An 18,877-nucleotide genomic window follows, 5' to 3' on the forward strand; every position below is an offset into this window, starting at 1 on the left:
TTTTTGCAAATATGGAAGAGCTTCTGATCTGGAATAATCTGCATAGAATTGTAAAATGCAGAAGGGCTACAGTGGCAAATTTAAATCACTGTGTGTAATCCAGGAGTTTTCAACACTGTTGATCCAAATGAATATAGAAAAAATATTTCTACAAACATTATTTTGATTTACCAATGTAAAAAATTCTCCTATGCGTATGCTAGAGTTTAATGCATCTGTTTTATTAGCAGACCATTCACTCTCAGTTGCACTAATTTTCTAAAATATAACAATAACTTTAGTCATTTAACTAACATAATTAAGTTATAGATTGGGTTAAACTACATAGCCACTGGACAGTAGGCTTCTTGTGATGGTGCTCTGAGATGACCATTTGTGTATCCACTGAGTCCATATATCTTAAATCAGATGTTCAATTTCAAATCTCATCTACATTATCTGGCACTGAGATTTTTGGGAAAAAAAGATAGGGAATTTAAATGAATGCTGTCATGAAAGAAAGTTTATTGTTGAACTCTGAATTGTAAATGTTTGCACTTCGTGGTTGCATGTTTTGTAGTACAAAAATACATCTGCTTCGGAGCAAACACCCAGTTCAGTTTTCAAGAATTCTTAACACTGCTTGCACAAGAACTGCTGCCCAAAGTATATATGCAGAAAGCAATTGAAAATGACTTCAGGAAAAAAAGTTTAAAAATACAAAAAAGAAACAAAGAACAACACAACAACCCAACTAACTACTGAACAAATGCCATATTCCCAAAGCTAAAACGCTGATTTCAAGCTTAATTATAATTTTTTAACAAAATTCACTTAGCTCCTTAGTCCTCTAAAAATCTTGTCCTACTAATGGTAAATTTGATATTTAAAGCTACATATGGGTATATTCGCAAAGAATCAAATGCTTAAGGAATGTAACATCTTAATATATTCAATAACAGGTAGAATGGACCTGTCCTTAATGTCTGTTTCTTTTAAATGGTGATATTTGTAGACGTACATCTTTTTCTGTATTGAAAATGTGAGAAGAAAAGATTGAAAAGTTTCTTTTTTTTTTAAGCCAGTTCTAACAGTTTTTCCAGCATCACTATTAGTAGAATTTGAATATTCATAGCTAATTTGGAGGCTTTCAGTTATTCTGATTTCATTAAGCTGTATGTATCGAAGAGTGAATTTGTAGGTTGGAGATATCAACTCTGATTTCAGAAAGAAAAATGCTCACATGGTTTCTCTTGGTTGCTTTGGAGTGAGATTCAGTTAATTGTACATCTGAAGGCTTGCGCTAATTTTGTTGTAAGTTAAAATCTAGGGATTAGCTACACTAGGAAAGGAGAAATATAAGCTTAATTAGTTATACTTAGTTATAAAACTTATATTAGTTTTAATTAGCTTTTACAAACGTATTTCAATAAATTCTTCATGGTCTTAGTTGGCACAGCTTAAGTTTTGACCCTTTTCCATTTGTATTTACTGTTTCTGTACTTTCAAGAATGCTATCATCTCTATTTTACCACAGAGGTGATTTATTCCTTTATTACAAAAATGATTTATTACCTGTTATCCTTAAGTGCTCAGTAGGAAGTACTCTGGGCAATAATAGAGATGCTGACTCTCTATTATGGTGGGCAGAAAGCTATGTAAGATGTCCTTAGAATTACTGTGTGTCTTTGTAGAAGCCCGAAGAATTGGTATGAAGATTTATTTATAACTCAGAAAATGCTTTTCAGCAATTAAAAGTGGGTTTCTACTGGATTGAGCATGTATTTTCCTATGGAGGCATGCCAGGCTGCTACATAAACATCCTTTGGCTGAAAATAGTCCATCTCGGCTAGGTTTCTTCACTTCCAACATAAGTATTCTCTTGGGAGGGAACAATGATGTGCATTATTTATAATCCATGGGCCAAATCCTGAAGTGCTTATACATGGAAGTTCTAGAAATGGATGAGTGAAAATGAAGCAATACCTTTTTAAATTAACCAGCTTCAGAAATCCTCTTGTATCTAATGAGCCAGAAAACTGTTAGTGATCCTGTGTGCTCTCTAGCCATTTAATATCAAAATGTTTTCTTAAGAAATGTGATAAAAATCTCTTCAATTAAGTGGAAGTGTGCTCATAAGAAGGATTGCGGTGACAGCACTGGGGACAGAACTCCTGTGTGTCTTATGTTATTGCATATGATAAAAAAACTTGTGCTTTTATCACTGCTTTATAATGCTGTTCCCATGTAGGCTATTCCAATCTGAGAGGGCTGATTCTTGTTTCTGGGTTGCTTTACTTTGTCATTTCCACAAATGAAAATGTAAACAAGGACTGTCATTAAGTGGTTGATTGGATCGTGTTTCCTATTTTCATAATCATTGTTATGGGAGTGCTGGCAACATTTCATTTCTATACAGCTTGTAAAAGTTAATTTTCAAGTGTCTCTTTTCTTCTTTTTTGAATAAGTGCTAAAATAATAAAAAAAACTGGTCAATTATCTTCCTTATCAGGAAGTAATAAAAAATAAACCTTTTCTTGCTTGTACATTTTGAAGCTGAAAGGATAAAAAAGGAATCTAATCTAGAAACAGTTTGGTAACTTATGAGAGTTTGTTCTAAGTTAACAGTTCTCTCAGCTAACACCACTAAAGCATAAGAAGAAATTTCTGCATGATTTAGTTAGAGGAACACGAGGATAAAAGTGTGTTCTTTAGACCTAGCTGTGGAAGTTGAGCTCTAACAAGAATGCTGTCCTGAATGGGCATGCTTCCTCAAATTTGGGAACTAGTAGAGCCTCAAAAAGAAAGGATTTTAAACTGAATGACCTTGTGGCATGTTTTTAAATTTAATTGAATGATGAAATTTTTATAACAGACTTAAAAAAAAAAAATCATAAAATAGCAACGTTTTAGGATGCAGTATGGGATTGAGTATGTATCGTGGTATACTGCAATCCTAGAACTGATCAGTTAATCAACAGGTTTTGTTGGAAAGGAAATAGTGCTCTTTATACCAGAGAAGCAAAACTTCAAGATTTTGTTCTGTTTTCTGAATTCTGAAGAAATTATTTTTCTTGAGTTAAATGGTAGCACTTCTTTTAGCTTGTTGTGAGCACTTGCATATGCAGAATCTCACAATTCTGTCTGTTGATTGTGACCAGCAGGGCTATGTGTGTATTAGTTTGTTAACTGGCATTTTTGTGCATTTATGTGTATTTTTATGTATCTCAGAGAAATAGAGGAATGTGTCTACATTTTGGGCCTTGGGAAGCCGGTCCAGTAGTAAATGTGGAAGCTTTTGGCCCTGCCTGTGTCGATGGGGTTGGAGGTTCATGATCCTTTGGATCCCTTCCAATCTGTGATCATTCTGTGATCTGCGTCTGTTGTAGAGTCATTCAGAAGTACAAATTACATTGCAAGAAGAATCACAGAATGGCCTGGGTTGAAAAGGACCATAATGATAATCAGTTTCAACCCCCAAAGTAAAGAAAGTAGAAGGTTAATAAAATCTGGCTGATTTTGGATAATACTATAATAACACAATAGATGTGAAATTGTTATGGGATACTATAAATTGGAGATGAGGATTCTAATAGCTGTACAGCCAAATCTGTCCCTGTTGCAAACAGTTTCTCAAAGAATTATTGACTTGTGAAGAGCCAGTGTTATTTTTAAATTTGGTTTTAGAGGGACACTAACGTCAGAGAGAATTGGTCATCATCATTCTTACAATCCAAAGTTAACAAAAAACAGCCTTTAAGTTTTCTTAACCTTAATTGCAAAATTAGTTTAGGGAAACTAGATAGTGAAGCTCTCAAGCATTTCATTGTGGTGACATTTTCTAGTTAAAAACGCAATCGTGTTTTTGGAACTCCCATCTTAGGTGCAGTTGTCTCTCAGAGGTGAACTCCAGACTAAACTTTCTGGCCAACCATCCCCAAAAAGATCATCAAAAAATAGACAGTTTGCAAGCAATGAGTAAAAGGGAGGGAGGGGTAATCTATAAAGAAACACTTCTTAAAGATCAGCTAGTTTTAGGATGAAATGAGATTTGCCAGAAGTCAAGCTGACTTAAACCCTGCAAAGAAAACGGAAACAAAGTGTAAAACTGTTCTTTACATATATATGAATGTCTGTAATAATGAAAAAGCATGGCTGGTAATAAAATAAGGATGGAATAGGAGTTAAACATAGTCTAGATATGGTCAAAGGAATAGTGTGCTTCAGTTCTCAATAAGAACAGTAAATAAATGGAAAAAGGGCAAAAGTGCCTGCTGGGAAGGAGTCTGGAGAAAGGAGTGCTACTGAACGTGAGACAGAAGTAAGACCCAGGGAGTTTCATTGCTTAGGTTTTAAAGGCTGAAAAATCTTCCTGAAAGTGAGTGTGATACCCTAAATGGATGAATGAAAATATTATCTCAAATGCTCAAAGACTGATGGCATAATCTTGCATCTGGACTGCTATGAATTTGTGTTTTGCAAACTTTAGAATAAATTTGGAAGAGAAGAATATGTAAGTTGGAAAAAAAGATTGAAATGAGAATGGATTTTCTTAAACTATGTTGTTCTAAATAACCTAGATAATGTTTGATAAGGAGAATTCAGGCAAAGGGCCAAGAAGGACTGTGTGGAGACTCACGCAAACAAAGATGCTAAAGATCCAGAAAGAATTAAACACATCTCTTTCTCTTCTATCTTGTAATAACTTTCTCCTATTTCCTTATGAGGGGAAATCATTGTTTTGGGTTTAAATAGGGAGAGAATGGAAAGGTAGGAAGGCTTATTCAGTTTAACAAGGATGCTGGCACACTGTGTAATGACTCTGTATATGCGGTGGACAATAGGTTAGAAGTTTCTGAAGTGTCAGCTTCTAATAAAAACAACGAACGTGAAGACCATCTCAGTTTAAAGAGGAGTACAATCCATTTATGTTCCAGTTTCTATCTTGTGGTCATTTGTCATAGAGGGAAGTAGAATGTGGTGATCCAGCTGATGCCTCCAAGCCCACGTTACCAAAATCCTTTGTTTAATATCTCTAACAATCTTGTGTATAAACTGTAACAGTCTGAGGTCTTGCAAAGGTTTGCTACCCACATCCCGGTTGGTTTGAGGGGGGTTAGCAAGTTCTGTTATGCTGGCCTTGAAAATTTCTAGTGATTTGGTTAAGATGAAAGACAGTGTTGGAAGACATTGGAGCATTATTGCAGTCATCTCATCAGTACTGTGGTCAAGAGTCAGAACTATTAGGTTAATTTATGGTATAGGAGGTGTTAGAGGATGATGTTTAGATTTTGAAAATAAAGCAGTAGGAAAAATACAAAACACGTTTTAGGCTCACATTTTCTCACTTCTAATAGTGAAGAAAGGAAGAAGAGAAAAAGACAGTAAAATATTAGATGTGTTTTTATTATTGTGATTGATCTGTAGGTGATTGGAATTCCAATTAAATCACTGCTTTTTTTTTTTTTAAGTCAGTGCAGCCACTCCTATTTATTCTGCTGCTGCTATTTGAATCCAGAGTCTGAATACCTAGGAATTTGTAGAGTCTTGAATAGTGATTTAGGTTTCTGTTATTTCTTTGTGATGGATGTTGTGCTTTCATGGCATAGTATTCCTCACAAAGGTAGTCCTTGCTAAACGAGTGCTGTATCTTTTTTTTTCTTTCTCCTGAAGTGTTCTGCCTTTCCTTCTCCCTGTGGCTGTTTGATTTAAGATGTTTGGGGATCAGGGCTTTGTATTTAAATCACCGAGTGCATTGATTGGTGCTTCTACTGCTGTGTTGTTTTCACGAGCACAGAGCTAGTGTTGTGCTGGGGCACTGACCCATAGTCATCCCTTGATAGTAGGTTTATGAACAAGAAGCCAGGAGAGCACAGTGCATAGATACTATTTATGAAGTGCTTTTTTTTTTTTTTTTTTTTTAAATTTAAGCTTTTGAGAGTAGAAGAGTTAACTAGAAGATTCTTGAGTGTTTACCAGTTGTGCTTCCAATTGTTCTGAAGATACTTAGTACTGCACTGAGCTTGGCATCTTGAACTGTATCTAGAGAAATGCCTGTGCAGGTGGTAGATATGTGATACCTTACTCAGCCTGAGAATCTGTCTAGCCATCATGGGCAAAGGATGAGGGTTGAAAACAGGAATATAGCGCTGGTCTTAGATGTAGGTGTCCTGGTCGTCTAGGACACCTTATGAACTACCTGGCTTATCACCTGAATGTGCTTCTCTTCATTTCCCTGCTTTCTTCATTCCTAACTGCAGGTCACTGTAAGAGACACGCAGCTGATGTCAGAAGTTTTCATGCAACAAGGAACAAGCAGGTGGAAGGGGAACATTCCTTCCTCCTGGTATTGCTGTTGTCTGAATTGCTGGCAAGCTGCCTGGAGTTGAAATCACAGGGAATGAGTCTGAAGACTGCTCAATTAGAAGCACTCAAAATGCTTGAATTAAATTATTCATGATAATGCTTTTTGTCACTACTGTTTATATTCCAGTGACAGTTACTGTGAGTTGGACTTGATAGTAAAATAAATAGATAGCATGCAGCCGGCTGCTCAGGGAGGGGATGTGAGCATGTATGTGTGGAACTGAAAGCAGTAACAGTGCTAATTCATTTGTCTTGACATGCCAACAGCCCTACCTGACTGTCATTAAGCTAGGGGTTGTCCATCTAATATTTATCATGCTGGCATTCAAAAAGGCTTTTAAGCGCCTATGCAAACTCCACTGATCAGCAGGATAACCAGTTTTTGGTATGCTTTCTTTTTAATGATGAGGGCTCATACTGTAGTTTCAAGTGTAGCTCACTGGCACTGATGTAAACTTTATTTTTCTTTTCCATTTTTACATTATCTCTTTTTCAACGCAAAGGCATTCAGCTGGTCAGCTGTTGCTCACTGCTTTGATTTCTGCTACTTCTGTGGATCTGGTTTATTGCATCTGTCTTAAAAACTTTAAAAAATAAATAAATAAATAAATAAAAAATTCTGGGAAATAAGTAGTTCCCTGACAAAGATATACTGTAGACAGCAGCTGTTTCACTGTAATGAAAACCCTAATTGAAAGGATTATTACAACAAAACATTTTCTAGTTGTTTGTGTTGGATGATGTGTCTGAGAAGGGCACAATATAGTAGCAAATTTTAAATGAGAATTCTGTTTTGCTTTCCACTGGATCTTCACTGTAGCTAAGCTGGAAGATCAGTTCAGTCCCCTGGGACCAAATCTGCTGACCTTACTCAGGGAAAACACTCACTAGCAGTGGGAAATTTGCTTCTGTAAGCAGTGCAGGAAGTGCCCTGCAATATATCAAGAAACCAAGTAAGCCCATAAGAAACCCAATGAACGGCATTTAAAAGCATTCCCATTACTTATGGAGAGAAGCAAGCAGAAAATTAATATGCACATGCTCCATAATTAGCATTTTAACTCTGGTCTTAATGTGATTTAGGGGGAACTGTTAACTCTTGAAAATGAAGCTGTTGGTGCAGATGCAGAGCTAGGTGTGCAGTTTCTCATTACTCACATATTTCTGCTCTGTCTCCGGATGAAGCGGAGAACTCTAAGATGCAACTAACCCAAGCAGATTTGTTAACATCCTGTTCTAATTCAGAGCAGAGACCTGAATCTGGTTCTCCTGTATCCCAAGAGCACTTGGCTAGCAGCGCTTTTCTGCTATTCCTACTGTTCTCCTTCACATCCCTCACCCTAAATATTTGATTATTGTCATACAATGGAGCTGTTCCAGCTCCTGACGTCCTCCTACCATCTGAGTGGCTGCTGCATTCATCTGAGAAAATGGGAGAATTTCAAGATGCTGAAGGCTTTCTTCTTGTCGAGCAATTATGATGTGTCCATGTAACAGGTTTGTAAATGTAAAATCCTAGCAGCAACTCCAGAGATCTATGGTCTCTTCCTCATCCTCTCCTCCCCTTCCCTAGCTTTCATCTTCTTATCATAGGAGTCGGTATCGAGACAGTAAGTCTGTAATATATGATCAGTGCAGGAGCTGAAGTCTTATTTGAAGAAGTTACAAAGCATTTTCATTTAGGTACTGAACACCAACTTGTATATTCCCGTGCTTGCATTGAGAGTACGTGTGTCTAAAGCCTCCTTGTATTTTTCTTCTTGTTTTAGCATGTAACATGCATGACTGTTTGCTGATTGTTACTTTAAGGAAACGTCTGTTTTACATTTTATTGTTTTAATATTTAAATAATATTTGAAATAATAGCAATGAATGTTGCCTTACCTTCAAAACTCTCACTTTTTAGACCATTTCAATGTAATCCTTTTTCACCTAGTTTGGGCAGGAAAATAAATTTAATCTCCATTTATGAAAGCTTTTGTCTAAACAAAAACAGAGGGAGGCAATGAGTCTTCCATCATAGTTGTGCAGTTCTCTTGTGAATTGTATTGTATATAGATTGCTATGAAAGTAATGTCTCCTATTTATTTCCATGGAAACTACAAAAGATACAATAAGCACAATAATGTTATTTGATAGAGAAAATTCTCAGCTATGAAATATTATTTTTCAATGTGGTCACCATTAGCCAAACTGCAGATGAGTTGATCAAGATGCTTTTCATTTCACAGTGTGACAGCTGCACATGGCCATTAAGAACATGGCTTGTCTTTCACATCATTGTCATCACTGCAGGAATACACCCCACTTACTGCCTCACTGTGCTCACATCCACTGTTTGGTCTCTATAAATGTTCAGCAAGTGTTGATGAATGTCAGTGGGTGCCATTTTTTTCCACATGGAATTCAATGACATACCTTTGCTTCATATGCACATCCATATCAGATGCCATTCTGTCAGACTGCCCCTCTGCTGCCATCTGTCACATGGCAATGTGTGGAATATTGGTGGGAGAGTTCAACATCTACTGCTATACCACCGTCTGCCTCTGATGTCATGGGCCAGGATCATAAAATAGAAGGCATCACTTTTGGAGCAGCCCTGTATCAACTTGCTCAGAACAATGTAATTAATGAGTAAAACTGATCAGACTAAGATAGTTTGTGCAAACCTTTTCAGAACTGAAAAAAGAAAGAGTTCATATTTTCTTGTGGTTTTTGTCCAGTTCTTGAGAAAAATCTGCAGTGGAAAGCAGAAACAAAGATAACAGATTTCATTGTGTTAAGCTGAGGGGGAAAGCTTGAAAAGCTGTAAAGAGACAATGGACATCATAGGATTTTGTAGCCACAATAGCATTTTCTCTGTTTTTGTGTTGGACCATTGTTAGCACTGTTTTAATAATGGTTTATTTCTTTTTTGAAAATTCCTATAATGCGATATGACACTTGTGCAGGAATCCAGAGGAATTTACTCCTACTATTACTTCTCCCCCTTCTTCTACACAGATAAAAGAAGTAGCCAAAAATAATGGACCAATTCAAGTCACACACATAATGGTAACCTGTGTAAATGAAGTTGTAAAATAAGCAGTAGCCGCAACACACAATCCTTCAATCTCAACCATTCATTTAAAAAGTTCACTCCTTTAGAAAAACAATGATAGGGTCTGCAAGGAAACACAAGATTAATTTAACTTACCTTTTAAATCCTTTCTTTGTTCATTCATAAAATTCTGTGGCAAAACTGCTGAGGTCATTGCTTTCCCCAGCCTCACACAGGGCTCTCACAAATTCTCAGCCTGTTCTTTAATTGATCTTTCTGGGTGCACTGTGATTAAATTCTGGGAAATGGCTGAACTATGAGTCACGTCATAAAAACCAATTAGCAGTTGGTTGACAGTTTGTCTCCCAGCCCAAGCCTCCAAGTTTCTGCTAATACCACATCAATATATAGGTTATTGCTGGCAAACAGCTCGAGTTTGTGCTGTAGAAGAACGTTGTGCACGGTCACAAAGTTTATGTTGGATATTGCTGATGCTAAAATAGTTTTGTCTGAATGGTGCACACTGTCCCTGCTGGCTGGTCCTCATACATACTGAAGCACTGGTATGAGTGGGGAAAATCAGCTTTTAAAAAAATATATATATCACTGAGTAATTTGTTATTGTTGCTTGTTTGGGTTTGGAACAGACTTCAGCAGCTTTGAGGTGTTATGAGAAGCTTGGTGCAGGAGCTGCTTCTGCCAGGTGGCACTGTGGTGTCCTCTCCCTAGCTGCTGTGTGTGGGATCTCAGCATTCCCTCCCCCTCTCTGGGGGATGAAGGACAGGAAATCAACTGAAGTGCCCCTCTGGGGTCGTTTTGTTCTGGCACTCAGCAAGGGGAACTCCAGGCTGGGGAAAAAGGACACTTTTCCTGGAATGAGCCATGTACTGCTGTGACCTTTAGGATAATGATGATCTAATTCAGTGCATTTCACCACAGCCTGAAATGTTTACATGGTATATAAGTGTTAGGTTTGTTCTCTCCTGTTTTGAAGTGTGCATCTTTCATGAGTGAAATTGACCTGAAGAATTTATGATATGAAATACTTTTAAAAGTGAAGAGATAGAAATGTGGCAATGAACGTTCTGGGGTGGTGTTGAGACTTTTACTTTTTCCCCTCAGAAAGTATTGTTATACAGTTATGCATTACTAGAAGCGTATTCTTGAGCACAGTACTTCTGCTTGCAAAATTGAAAGCATAAAATGGGCAACTAGAATTTGAGGATTCTGTTTTCAGTATAATAGGTTTATGCATAATAATATGTAAAAAACATAAGACTGTAACGTATAAGTTATATATTAATAATTCATTGATTAATTATTTTTACAGTAAAATGGAAGAATGCTCAGTTAATAGACAGTGCTATAAACGCCAGCATGTTCTGACTGTGTCTATTAACATCACTACTAACACATTAACATCACTTCCTGAATGGAGGTTGTGATGAGGAGGGGTTTGGCTTCTTCTCCCAGGCAACAAACCGGACCTGAGGAAATGGCCGCAAGTTGTACCAGAGGAGGTTTAGATTAGACGTAAGGAAAAACTTTTTCTCTCAGAGAGTGGTCAGGCACTGGAATGCCTTCCTCCTGCCCAGGGAAGTGGTGGAGTCACCGTCCCTGACAGTGTTCAGGAGGCATCTGGACGAGAAGCTATGAGATATGGCTTAGTAGCTGTGGTAGCAGTGGTAATGGGAGGACGGTTGGACTAGATGATCCTGTAGGTCCTTTCCAGCCTTGTGATTCTATGATTCCCTAGAGCAAGCCCAATTCACAAACATCATAAAGAAATGTAAATGTATAGCTAAGCACACTACTCTTCCCACTACGGAAGCTGATAACGTAGAGCAGAATCTCTATTAAAAGTGTTTTGGCTTTGAATAGTTGTGATAAATATTATTTTTCATGTTAGCCATGAGAAAATTACGTGATGGTTTTTGCGTTTCGTTTAGAGTTTTTGAGTTCTGTTTAGTTAGCAGTCTACTTCAGTGTAATCACAGAGAAAGTTATAAACAGAAGCCTTCAGTAAGGAGTTTAGTCCCTGATGAAAGTATTTGCTTTTAAGTAGAACTAAGCATTTATTAACTTTTTTCTTTTTTTCTTAATCAGATGCAGATACTGGCATCTGGGAAAAAGCACACAAACAAAAAAACTGTTGCATGCAAATACTGACAAGGAGAAAAATCACTCATTCAATTTTCTGAGATCTTGCTTGCTATAGTCTTTCACAATCTTAAATTTTACAAAGAGAAGTATTGTATGTAGTATGCCATCAGACTGACTGAGCAGCACCGAAGTGTAATATTTAGGAGTTAGATGGTTGGTGTGGCTCCTGGCTTGGCAGAATGCATTCTGGGTCACTGCTTAACTCTGTGCTGCTGCTGCAACTTCTGCTGCTCCTCTCTGAAATTTGGCTTCATTGTCCTTATGCTGTGCTGTGCTCTACAGCATGGGCACTCCCTAAAGCAGAGAGCGGCTGCAATTTGCTAATCATTTGCCTCAGAGACCTCATAACACAAAACTAGAAGAGGAGGCAGCCCTCAATACGTTGTCTCAACTGTGAATTCGTTGTGTCCTCCCTACATGTAATTAATTTGTACTTGTAGGAGAGTTCTCATCATAATGATACCGTCTCCAGCTCCTCATCTTATGTTGGCATTAATAGTGTTTTGTTTTGCTGTGACTGTTTCAGATGCTCTTATTGAAAAAGCTGTTGTATATACCAGAACACTCTGCAGTGTGTAGTACAGCACCATCCTGACAGTTATGCTTGCCCTTTGTGATGTGTTTTTCATTCAATGGCTTGGGTTGGAAGGGACTTCAGAGCCCACCAGTCCCACCTCGTGCCATGGGCAGGGCTGCCCTCAGCATGGCCAGAGAAAGGAGGAGTTTGATTTTTAGATGGTTGTTCTGAAGCGATGCCTCTAGGACTGTTTCAGTGTTTACTGAGACTTTGCTGAACTATCAGCCTTCATCTAAAAGGAAGATTGCAGGTCTGACATGTTCCTACCAAGATAACTTCAATTATCATCTGTGTTGTGTATTTTTTTTCTCTCAGTAAATTGATTTCTGAGAATAATTCATGTTTTTTCCTTCCAAATTTTTCAAGGTGGGGTTTCCCTGAAGTATGACCACCCTGTAAATTATTCCACTTAAAATCATGTGTAGTCACAAGAAAAGAGGATACAAAGACTATGTTGAACTTCTCTTTCAGTGTCTGTTTTTGTTCCTTTGCTTTTATGGATTTGTGTTTTTTACAGTGGCTAATTGGGAGGTTTGTTTTGGTGAATTTTAGTCTCTTATTCTAGGTAAAAAATATAATAGAATGAAGCTGAAGTCCTGTGCAAATACTCTGAAACCAGTAGCAAAAGTTAGGGTTGCTTTGCAGTCCACTGATATTTAGAGTATGTGTTTTTGCTGGTCATGGACCAAGCCTCACATATTTGTCTTGGTTCACTAGATGCTCCTGTTAAAAAAAAATAAAATAAAAACTAGTTTCAGTAGGAGATTCAGATTTGTTTTTATATTAACAGCTTCTCTGCTTAGAAAAAAAGATACAATTTGCCTCTGTTTGTAAGGTAAACTTAAAGGAAGTGCGGAATAAAACAACAAATTCCCTCAGAGTGTCCTTCACGGCAACATTCATTGCAAAACTATTTCTTGTGACGTGAGTTAGGCAAGTAACTCAAAGCAGGCTGATCTTAGTTACGAAGCTTGGTTGTTAAAGCAATGCTCTCCAGAAAGAGCAGTGCTTCTCAGCAGGTCACATCTGCTGCTTTATGGCCCACTGTGCACTGGTCTTTGGACATCTTGCACCCCCCTTCCACCCTGCTAGCAGTTCACCTCCATGTGCCATAGGCACAGCTTCTGCAGTTTTGCCATGGTTTTTGATGCCTTTGGTGCTGCAGTAACTAGTACAGTAGTAATAATTGCCATGTCATTTAATGATAATTCACGGTACCCAAATCCACAGGCATATGTATGGCACAAGGCAGGCGACAAGTATACAGGGAAATTCCACTGGCACTTGGTGGTCTGTGGCAGCAGGCAGTGGGCTCACTGAGCCTTCTCTCTTTTCTGATTTGCTAATTACTACAAATTAAATACCTGTTTTGAAGAGATTTTTATTGGAATGCCTCCGTTTTATTTTATTTTACTTTTTGATTGTAAAATTCCCTTAGGCTATAAAAGCACCATGGAGGTATTTCATTATGGGTGTTTGGTATCTTTGTCTTCTGTGGTGTATAATTTGGGACTCAGTTTGGCTTTGGTAAATTATGCTTACTTTGACAGTTGGGTTGATACAAATAAAATAGTATAAACACTGAAGTTCAACCTCCATACCATACCTCTACCTCCATGAGGAACACATTTGTTGTGTACTGCTCCTAGCAAGTAAGTACAACCATGTTGTCAAAAACTGTATCATAATAACTCTTTGTTAAACAGATAAGCATAGGATATTGAGCTGCCAACATTCTCTAATATAAACACAAGCCCAGGAGTTTGCCCAGAGAGTCCTATTTGTAAGCAGTAAGTCAGGAAACATTGATGTTTAGACTGGATGATCTTCAATATCTTTTTCAACCTTAAGGATTCTATGATGAGAAATTTTCTTACTTGTATGCATTCCTTAATCCATTTGTACTAGTGAGTATTCAATATCATCATACTGCATTTTAAAATTATCTGTAATTTCACGTGCTCTTCCTTGACGATAAGTTGTTGCATGATGGGGGTGAACATTACCTTTTTGATACCACCTTGAAGTTATTTATGCTCATAGTCCTGAAGTGTGAACTTAAAAAGACTGACTGCTTTAAGAGGGCTCATGAGTTGGTTTCCACAGGAGAAATCATCCTAACATTTTAAAGCTCTGTTCTGGAACTGCAGGAATGTTATATACGTATATATATTCAGCCTTTTTCTGACTGCAGGTATAAATCTACTTTACTAGCTGTTTTTCCTGACCTCAAAGAACAATCAGAAAGAAGCTGAAGGGATTCCGAAGAAGTGTGATAGAGAAGGCTTGATGCACTTTTTTCCCAAGTTTAGTAAAAGCATCGCCTGAGCCTCCAGTTAAGTACAGAATCAAGCATATGATAAATATCAAGTTGAAGCAGAAATGCCTGAAAAAAATGTGATTAACTATAGCAGAATGGGGGAATTTTTGGTAAGGCCTTATGGTCCAAACACTTTTTGATTTATGCTTGCAGAGGATATGACCCTGTACCACTCAGTAAGATCTCCTACATTCTTCTCTTTATTTTTCTGTGGAACATTTTGATGCTGGTGATATTTCTGTCACTTAATTTCCTAAGAAATTCTGTGAACTCTGGCTTGGGTCTAGATCAAGAAAACAGAGACTGTTGTAATTTCTCTCCAGACTCATAGAAAGGGAAAGAAATTTGCAGTTTGTGGGAAAAGGAGTAGGCTTAGCCAGTCTGCTGCTGACATTAATGCCACACTTGTTTTGTCCATGAGTCAGTAGCAGGTGGTGTGGTAAGGCCTTTCTAAAATCAGAAGCAAGGTCTTCAAAACTGTGCTTACAAAGTCTGTGTTGTATCCTCTTTAATGACATAGACTCCAATTTGGTGACAGGTGATTTGTAAAAAGGTCTGAAAGTCTTAAAAACTGTGGGATTTGGGTGCCAAGTCATGATTCTATGTGTTTCTTTAATATCTTGGAATTAGCTGTCATGGTTAGAGCTGTTTCGCCTGTGCACATTCATATGGAGCTGTAGGCAGGAAACTCGGTATTTGGGGCAACACTCTTCTCTGTTTTCTCTCTTTTAATTCTCCATTTCTGTACCACGTACGATAATGCAGAAGCAAGGATAGGCTATTATCTCTCTGTTTGTATATCAGAAGTTCGCCTTTGCTTGTGCATTAGAGAGGCTGCTATTAAGACTTCGAAGGGCAGTGTTGCTGACTTATCACTGAAGGAACTTCTCAAGAATCCCTGACAGTTTTCAACCTCTGCCTTTATCATTTCTATTGTTTGAAGCGCAGTGGCTTTCAGTCAGGATATTCAGAACTGATTAACTTTTGCTCAGTGGCTTATTCACATCATGAATCAAATTATGACTTGAATATTCTGTGCACTAGTTATTGATATCTCTTAAATAAAACTCTTAGGGGTAGCTGAAGTATATAATTAGGAACTCTATAACCTTCAAAATGAGCAGATTTTTTACACTAAAAAAACCTGAAATATGGTAATAACTGTAGCTATCAGGTTAATCCTTGAGGAGAGGAAAGATACTACACAACTTTACAAGAGTCCACTGGATCTGTTCTGTCTTCCTAACCAAGTAATTATGTCTTTGAGCATTTTGAATTCCACAGCTAATATCGACTTGTTCTAGATGTTGATCAACAGTGGCTCACTTTCTTCTGTTACATCAAGATAACTAGTTTGGCAGGTGAGTTCTTATCTCAATGCTAACCTGAGTAGAATTATTTGAATATCATTACAGTTGAATCAAATAAAAGTATTTAGTAGAATTTAGCACTTCTCAATACATTTCACAGTATATATTTTATAGCTGTTTGGTAATTGCTTACGTGTTTGACGTAAGCCAAATTTATTGCCGCTAACCAAACTGTATTCCACTACCCTAAATAACCTGAAACCACAATCATTTTGTTCCTGGTTGTTGGTGATTGTGGAGTGTGTTTTATAAGTGGAGTTAGAAGTTTACCTTTACCTTGGTCTGTACTGTGCTCAAAAGTAAAGCCATTTTGCTGTGTTTACCTTCTTCATCTATAGGGGTTGGAGCAAGTGAGAGTAAATTCACATGGGTGCAAACAGGTGGGCTCTCTAAAATTATTTGTTCTTGTTCTCACTGGAGAAAAAAAAAAGAAAAAAGAAAAAAGGGAAAAATGGGAGGGAAAAAATCAGCTTTCTGGAAGGCTTGCAGACTGGCAAGTGGAGACTTATTTTGGCTTTTGTTTTTGTTTTGTTTTCCCATAGTAAGCCACAAGGAAAGATAACTGCCATTTTGCAGATCTCTGTGAAAAATCTTTCTTATAAAGAGCTGTTAACTAACATGAATTTCTCTCTTACAGATCTAGATTGCTTTTACATATTTTCCCTGTGGAAATATCTGTCTGTTAACTGGGGGCACTTCGATGTTCCAGTGTTTTATTCGATGATCCATGTTCTGATATACTGAGAAAGTATCACAGCTCAAGAAAATACTTCTGGATTAAGAACTCTGTAGTATAGCTGAGGGCTTGGTGCGCAAACACTACCCTTTTCCGTACAGCAGAGGATTAGATTATCCTTGGTTGAATGAATAAAGTGCAGCATACAAATGATTCTCTGGTGATTTAAAAATTTGTTAGGCCTGATGTCCAACGAACGTTTCCATGTCTGTTGAATGAACAAATAATGTACTACTCTTTGGAGTCCATTTGCACGGCACAATCGATTTCACTGAACTGGAAAAATTGATTATCAAATTTCTTAACTAATTCAATGTTTAGTAAATAACTATTTACATGCATGCAGGCATCTGCTCTGTGAAGTATTCCCAGTCTTACCCTGATCAGAATAGTCTTTGTAGAAAATTTGACATTTTATGATAAAAATTAATACACTGAGAACTTGTCAGGTTTCTGTTACCAGAACATTTAGAAAAGCTGTAGTGCTTTTTGCCAAGAAATGGAGATATTGACAGTTAGGGTGAAAGCAGTGGGATTTTGATTTTCCAGTGAAAAAAAGTCCGGAAGAAAGTAGACGCCATCCATGAAAAGTTCTCATCTTTATGTGCAAGATTTGCTAGAGATATTTTAGGCAGAGCTACTTCTCTAGCAGATCTCTGGATAGATGGATCCATGTTGGCCTTATGTCATGTGAACACTGGTGTACATTTCTGCTGTATGATTTCAGTTCTTGTCCATCTGCTTGACAGAAGAAGGCTTACTTTGTGTCTCACACTTGAAATGAAAGCTGATGTAATTTATGAGACAATCAGGAGAGAAAAAGCAGTGTAAGCATGTGTACTTCATTGGGATCGATATCTGCAAGAGCTAAAGTCTATCCTCCATCAAGTTGGACGCTGTGAGAAAATGAGTTTCATGGTATAGCCCTCCAACCTGGCTGCCAGTCATCTGGCCTGGAAAATGTATTACAGATGGCTGCAGCCTGTTCTTCCTTTCCTGTCTTTGCATGCTGTGTTTTCTTTCTCAGGGCAATCCAGGGAGAGCCACATGGATGGCATCTGCCTTGAACCGTAGTCACAGCTGTTGGAGAATGAGAGAGTGAAGGGCTTCTAGAAGGCTTTGTATGTCTCTACAGTTCACTGTGGATAGAATTGTGTAAATAAATAATAATATGGAATAAGCTCTGTTCCTTCTCGCAGGATGCTCGAGATATAGAGGATGAATTACATAATGCAAGGATAGAACTGGAGGTGTGATGCTTGAGTCTGTCTCCTCTGGGCTAGCTGCTGAGTGATAGGTTACGGCTAGCCAGCACATACAGCATAAATGTACCTCCAGGGTACACTCAGTCTGGTGAGAGAAATGATCATAATCCAGTAATTTAGGTTAACTTCCATTTACTGATAAGTGTGTGTGTATACGTTAGCACTGGAACATGCTATTTATATACTTGAATTGAGCTGTCTTTATTCTTTTTCTGTGTAATTAATCCCGTGAGTCTTGCTTGAAGAAACAAAGATGAAAAACGATTACTTAGACCATGGTGCTCTGTGCTGTTGGAGGGCAGCTGTCCCCTGGCATGTGGTCCATGTCTAACTCTATCTGGCTGATGGCTTTAGGAGGGGCAGTCCATTTTGTAAAGTAAGAGTTGAACACTAATTGTTTTTCATATTAATCATCTGTGCCTTCACTTGCCTTGCTATTCGGGGATGATGTACTTTCAGAAGTACACAGAAGGGTCTCATTTGTCTCACACTTCTTTTTCAGAATTTAAACACTGGCAGAGGTAGAAAATAAAATCGTTAATCAAGTGTTTTATAAATGTCTTTGATTAAGTGTATCTGCATTTGTCACTTGTGATGGAGAGAGATCCTGAGAAGTCAAAAGGACTCCTTTAATGTTTTTATTTTTTGTAGTGGTACCATGGCTCTTTCAGAACTGAGTTGCTCTGGCTGTGGTTCCCTGTATTTCTCTGCTACAGTTGGTGTGAAAACTTAAGCTACAGTGGATGTTGCGATCTAGCATGAAAAGCAGACTGAAGAAATGTGTCTGATTTAACTTTGTGTGGAATGGTATGAATGAGTGCTTATTTACATATACACAAACATGCATAACCTAGGTTGTAATTGTGGAACGTGCAGTGCACCCTAATGTTGCTAGGACAGAAACAGATACAGTAACCACAACAGAAAAAAACCGCTTTCTGGTTTAATTTCAAGAAGGGGGGTGTTACTCTAAGTCCTGATCTGGTGATTTGAACATATGCATTGTGTAAAGTCAAGCTGTGTGTAGTACATATTGCTGGCACCTTCAGGCATTTCAT

This window comes from Meleagris gallopavo, chromosome 3 (assembly GCF_000146605.3).
Source record: "Meleagris gallopavo isolate NT-WF06-2002-E0010 breed Aviagen turkey brand Nicholas breeding stock chromosome 3, Turkey_5.1, whole genome shotgun sequence".
In the NCBI taxonomy this organism is placed as follows: domain Eukaryota; kingdom Metazoa; phylum Chordata; class Aves; order Galliformes; family Phasianidae; genus Meleagris; species Meleagris gallopavo.